Below are 7,058 nucleotides of genomic sequence, written 5' to 3' on the forward strand. Positions count from 1 at the left end.
AGCAAGGTCCAGTGCTGTAAAGAGCAGTATTGCATAGGAACCTGAAATGTTAGGTCCATGAATCAAGGCAAATTGGAAGTGGTCAAACAGGAGATGGCAAGAGTGAACGTAGACATTCTAGGAATCAGTGAATTAAAATGGACTGGAATGGGTGAATTTAACTCAGATGACCATTATATCTACTACTGTGGGCAGGAATCCCTTAGAAGAAATGGAGTAGCCATCATGGTCAACAAAAGAGTCCGAAATGCAGTACTTGGATGCAATCTTAAAAACGACAGAATGATTTCTGTTCGTTTCCAAGGCAAACCATTCAATATTACAGTAATCCAGGCCTATGCCCCAACCAGTAACACTGAAGAAGCCGAAGTTGAACGGTTCTATGAAGACCTACAAGACCTTTTAGAACTAACACCCAAAAAAGATGTCCTTTTCATTATAGGGGACTGGAATGCAAAAGTAGGAAGTCAAGAAACACCTGGAGTAACAGGCAAATTTGGCCTTGGAGCACGGAATGAAGCAGGGCAAAGGCTAATAGAGTTTTGTCAAGAGAACGCGCTGGTCATAGCAAACACTCTCTTCCAACAACACAAGAGAAGACTCTACACGTGGACATCACCAGATGGTCAACACCGAAATCAGATTGATTATATTCTTTGCAGCCAAAGATGGAGAAGCTGTATACAGTTAGCAAAAACAAGACCAGGAGCTGACTGTGGCTCAGATCATGAACTCCTTATTGCCAAATTCAGACTGAAATTGAAGAAAGTAGGGAAAACCACTAGACCATTCAGATATGACCTCAATCAAATCCCTTATGATTATACAGTGGAAGTGAGGAATAGATTTAAGGGACTAGATCTGATAGATAGAGTGCCTGATGAACTCTGGACGGAGGTTCGTGACATTGTACAGGAGACAGGGACCAAGACCATCCCCATGGAAAAGAAATGCAAAAAAGCAAAATGGCTGTCTGAGGAGGCCTTACAAATAGCTGTGAAAAGAAGAGAAGTGAAAAGCAAAGGAGAAAAGGAAAGATATAAGCATCTGAATGCAGAGTTCCAAAGAATAGCAAGGAGAGATAAGAAAGCCTTCCTCAGCAATCAATGCAAAGAAATAGAGGAAAACAACAGAATAGGAAAAACAAGAGAGCTCTTCAAGAAAATTAGAGATATCAAGGGAACATTTCATGCAAAGATGGGCTCGATAAAGGACAGAGATGGTAGGGACCTAACAGAAGCAGAAGATATTAAGAAGAGGTGGCAAGAATACACAGAAGAACTGTACAAAAAAGATCTTCACAAGCAAGATAGTCACGATAACGTGATCACTGACCTAGAGCCAGACATCTTGGAATGTGAAGTCAAGTGGGCCTTAGAAAGCATCACTACGAACAAAGCTAGTGGTGGTGATGGAATTCCAGTTGAGCTATTTCAAATCTTGAAAGATGATGCTGTGAAAGTGCTGCACTCAATATGCCAGCAAATTTGGAAAACTCAGCAGTGGCCACAGGACTGGAAAAGGTCAGTCTTCATTCCAACCCCAAAGAAAGGCAATGCCAAAGAATGCTCAAACTACCGCACAATTGCACTCATCTCACACGCTAGTAAAGTCATGCTCAAAATTCTCCAAGCCAGGCTTCAGCAATATGTGAACCGTGAACTCCCAGATGTTCAAGCAGGTTTTAGAAAAGGCAGAGGCACCAGAGATCAAATTGCCAACATCCGCTGGATCATGGAGAAAGCAAGAGAGTTCCAGAAAAACATCTATTTCTGCTTCATTGACTATGCCAAAGCCTTTGACTGTGTGGATCACAATAAACTGTGGAACATTCTGAAAGAGATGGGAATACCAGACCACCTGACCTGCCTCTTGAGAAACCTGTATGCAGGTCAGGAAGCAGCAGTCAGAACTGGACATGGAACAACCGACTGGTTCCAAATAGGAAAAGGAGTGCGTCAAGGCTGTATATTGTCTCCCTGCTTATTTAACTTATATGCAGAGTACATCATGAGGAACGCTGGGCTGGAAGAAGCACAAGCTGGAATCAAGATTGCCGGGAGAAATATCAATAATCTCAGATATGCAGATGACACCACCCTTATGGCAGAAAGTGAAGAGGAACTCAAAAGCCTCTTGAGGAAAGTGAAAGAGGAAAGTGAAAAGGTTGGCTTGAAGCTCAACATTCAGAAAACAAAGATCATGGCATCTGGTCCCATCACTTCATGGGAAATAGATGGAAAAACAGTGGAAGCAGTGTCAGACTTTATTTTTGGGTGCTCCAAAATCATTGCGGATGCTGATTGCAGCCATGAAATTAAAAGATGCTTGCTCCTTGGAAGGAAAGTTATGACCAACCTTGATAATATATTAAAAAGCAGAGACATTACTTTGCCAACCAAGGTCTGTCTAGTCAAGGCTATGGTTTTTCCTGTGGTCATGTATGGATGTGAGAGTTCGACTGTGAAGAAAGCTGATCGCCAAAGAATTGATGCTTTTGAACTGTGGTGTTGGAGAAGACTCTTGAGAGTCCCTTGTACCGCAAAGAGATCCAACCAGTCCATTCTAAGGGAGATCAATCCTGGGTGTTCATTGGAAGGACTGATGCTAAAGCTGAAACTGCAATACTTTGGCCATCTCATGCGACGAGTTGACTCACTGGAAAAGACTCTGATGTTGGGAAAGGTTGGGGGTGGGAGGAGAAGGGGACGACCGAGAATGAGATGGCTGGATGGCATCACCAACTCTGTGGACATGAGTTTGAGTGAACTCCGGGAGTTGGCGATGGATAGGGAGGCCTGGCGTGCTGTGATTCATGGGGTCGCGGAGAGTCGGACACGACTGAGCGACTGAACTGAACTGAACTGAATTAGGTATTTCTTGACTTCCTACTTTTGCATTCCAGTCCCCTATAATGAAAAGGACATCTATTTTGGGTGTTAGTTCTAGAAGGTCTTGTAGGTCTTCATAGAACCGTTCAACTTCAGCTTCTTCAGCATTATTGGTCAGGGCATAGACTTGGATTACTGATATTGAATGGATTACCTTGGAAATGAACAGAGATACATATTTTAAGATGACAGGATTAGTCAGAAGGTTATCAAGAAGGAGAAATATGTCCATAAGAAGGATACATTGTTGTTATATTATCATTGGTACAGAGTTTAAGGGAAAACATATCCTTGAGCAAGATGAGTTATTTTGTTGTGCAATCATCAGCTCTGTGCTTAAAGAACAAAATGTTTGTCCTTTTCTCCTCCTTGAGAACTCCAGATCCCTATCTCCTCCTCAGGAGCCCCAGACCCCTCTCTCCTCCTCTGGAACCCTAGACTTCTTGTCAATCTACCTAGAAATTGATTCTCTCAGTTAGGGTACTTAGGCCTCAGTGATCTGAGGCATCTGGGGTAAAAGTCATGGAAATGACCCTGAGCTGGGCCACGAAGAGCTTCCCTGGGTATGAGAAACTGGAGTACGGTCTGGCAGTTGAAAAGATGAGTGTATATTGCCTTAGGTGAGCTTGTGGATGCGATTCGATGTCTGGAACACTGTGTAGAGTTGTTTATATTGATGGGATAGTTTCTGCAAATGCGAATCTCTGTTTCCTGGGCTTCCCTGGTGGCTCAGCTGGTAAGAATCTCTCTGCAATGCTGGAAACCTGGGTTTGATCCCTGGGTTGGGAAGATCTCCTGGAGAAGGGAATGGCTACCCACTCCAGTATTCTTGCCTGGAGAATTCCATGGACTGTATAGTCCATGGGGTCACAAAGGGTTGGACATGACTGAGCAACTTTCACTTTCAAGGTGATTGTATTAGAGATTATATGCCACTGTTGAGAAGCAACAATAAATGGTCATGAATGGATATTGTGACCATGGGGACCTATGAGAAGGACAGAGACTTGAGGTCTGTGTCTTTGTGTATTTCTATTAATGCCAGTAACTGAACATGACAGTATTTGTGAGATGTTTTCTCTGATAGGTTTTTCTTCTGTGTGTGTACCATGGTGATTGTGAAAATGGGACACTGTCCAGCTGGAATTGAAAAACAGTACAATTTTATCTAACTTGGCATGTTAGGTTTTTAGTTTTATTATCTACCAACCACTACATGTGCCTGGGAAATCGTGACTGTGTGTCTGAGCACACAGGAAAATAATCCAGATTCATTACCTTGAAAATAGAATAGTGTTATTTCATCTTGTCGGAGAATCAAATTTAACATGCAGAAAAAGACTTGAAATTTATCTGCCAAAAGATTTGGATATTTTATAATGAATCAAAGATGTTTTATGGGAAAGAATGCAAATCAGCATAACCTTGAAAAAGAAAAAAGAAATCAAAGTAACAGCCAGTCACGGAATGGCTGAGGTTGGCTTCCACTCTTCTATGATGTTAAGGGAACTTGAGCAAATGACTTTGAAAACTCTGGACTAAAGAAGTAAATTCCCACTGGTAGGGGCAGGTAGATTAGAGCAGAGCCCAGAATTAGGGAATCAGACGTCCTATCTTATAAGGGATAGGGTCAGATAAGGGATGGAATCTGTTTGGGATGATGTAATTAGTCAGAAAACTACTTGTTTTATTTCCAAAAATGATCATTGCATTTTAAAATATTCTAAATATACAAAATCAGGTTTTCATTTCTTAGGCAGGACCTGTGCCAGTTGCAATGCTGAACCAAAATATCTATAGTTTATTCTGTCAGACTTTTTTTCCTTATCTGAAATGGTAGATAAAAATAGATAAACAGTTAATGGGTATAGTATTAGGGGAGAAGATAAAAATCCTCCCTTATTATAATTTCAGAATAAAATTCTAAGCATTCCTGACAAAAAGAAGGATTTTCTTTTCTGACGTTTTTTTGTTGTTTGGTTTGTTTCTCTTCCAAAAGTCTCTCTTTTGCTTCACCCTAATTGGTTTCATCAAAATTTTCACTATCATCAAAATCAACAGCATTGATTTTACTACATTGCTTTCACTGTTTTCATTTCACTGCAATGACAAATCCAGAAATGAAACATGCCCATCAGAAGAGGAATGAATAATTAGGTATGGAGTACCTATACAGTGGGACAGTGCACAGTAGTGAAAATTACTGAATTTAACAAATTTGATGAGCAAAGAGTTATATACATACAATATAATTTCATTCATAAAACTTTAAAAAGAGGCAAAACAAGTGATATTTTGTGCACACATGGTACATAATAAAAAACAAACATGATAAATTCAGGAATGTGGAAACTACAGGAAAACAGGAAGATGAAGAGATAAGTTAAAATTACTTTGTGTTTTCTATTTCTTGGGTTGTACTTACACAATTATATACTTTTAAATATATATTCATTAGTTACAAAGAATTTGTGCTGAAATTTTAAACTTTTGATATAGACGTTGAAGGCAACTGTGTTTGTATATGTATGAGTGTACGAACAAGGGCAAAGTTATGTATGCCAGATTTTTAACAATATTCTATGCCTGTTAAAAATGTCAAATACAGGACTTCCCTGGTCGTGTAGTGGATAGGAATCTGCCTGCCAGTGCAGGGTACATGGGTTCGATACTTGGCCCGAGGAGAATCCACATGCTGTGGAGCAACTAAGCCTGTGCGCCACAACTACGGCGCCTGCGTGCCCCACAACAAGAGAGGCCACCGCGAGGAGAAGCCAGTGCACCACACCTGGAGAGAGGCCCCTCCTCTCCACAACTAGAGAAAGCCCATGCAAGCAACAAGACCGGGCACAGCCAAAAGTAAAAAAAATAATTCAATAAAATTTTTAAAAATGTAAAATCCATACATCCACACGCATGTGTCAGAAGATACTGAGAGCTACTAAGAATCATTACAACAAGGCAATAGATGTCCAGGTGTTTTCACTTGACATTTTTATGCCCTACTTGAATTTTTGACAAAATCTATCCAGTACTCTTGCCTAGAAAATCCCATGGATGGAGGAGCCTGGTAGGCTGCGGTCCGTGGGGTCGCTATGGGTCGGACACCACTGAGCGACTTTACTTTCACACATTGGAGAAGGAAATGGCAACCCACTCCAGTGTTCTTGCCTGGAGAATCCCAGGGACGGGGGAGCCTGGTGGGCTTCCGTCTATGGGGTCACACAGAGTCGGACACGACTGAAGTGACTTAGCATAGCATAGCATAGCATTTTAGGTAATTAAAGTATTGCCACCCATGCTTTGGGTCTTCCCTGGTGGCTCAGCCGTAAAGAATCCACCTGTCAACGCAGGAGATGTGGGTTTGATCCCTGGGTCAGGAAGATCCCCCGGAGAATGAGATGGCAACTCACTCCAGTATTTCTTGACTGGGAAATCTCATGGACACAGGAACATGGCAGGCTAGAGTCCACGAGGTTGCAAAGAGTTGGACACAACTTAGTGACTAAACAACACCCAAGCTTTCATTTTTAATTTGCATGGTATGTCTTTTTCCATGCTTTCACTTTCAGCTTCTGTGTGTCTAAATTTAAATTGAATCTGGCGGAGCCTGGTGGGCTGCCGTCTATGGGGTCACACAGAGTCGGACACGACTGAAGTGACTTAGCAGCAGCAGCAGATAAAATATATTTGGATCTTTTTTGATTATTCTTTCAACCGCTCTGTCTCTTGATAGGGAGGTTTAATCCGTTGTTATCTAAAGTAATAATTAACAGGGAAGGACTTACTATTGTCATTTTGTTAATTGTTTTCTGTTTGTCTTACAGCTTTTTTGTCACTTTTCCCTTCTTGCTGTCTTCCTTTCTGTTCCATTGATTTGTCTGTGTGTGTGTGTGTGTGTAGTGATGTGGTCTGCTGTCCTTCTCATTTTCTTTTGAGTATCTTCTATATGCATATTCTTTCAGGTTACCATGATCTCATTGTGGATTACTTTGGATTCATCCTATTTTGAGTCTATATGGCTTCTTGAATCTTGATGTCATTTATTTTCCTGGATTTGGGAAGTTTGGGGCCATTATTTTTTTTCTTTCTTTTTTTTTAAATCCAGGGAACATTGGTTTATAACATTATGTTTCATGTGTATAACATTACATTTCTATTTCTGTA

Source organism: Moschus berezovskii, chromosome 22 (genome assembly GCF_049115385.1).
Source record: "Moschus berezovskii isolate FMDL1 chromosome 22, NW_MosBer_1.0, whole genome shotgun sequence".
NCBI lineage: Eukaryota > Metazoa > Chordata > Mammalia > Artiodactyla > Moschidae > Moschus > Moschus berezovskii.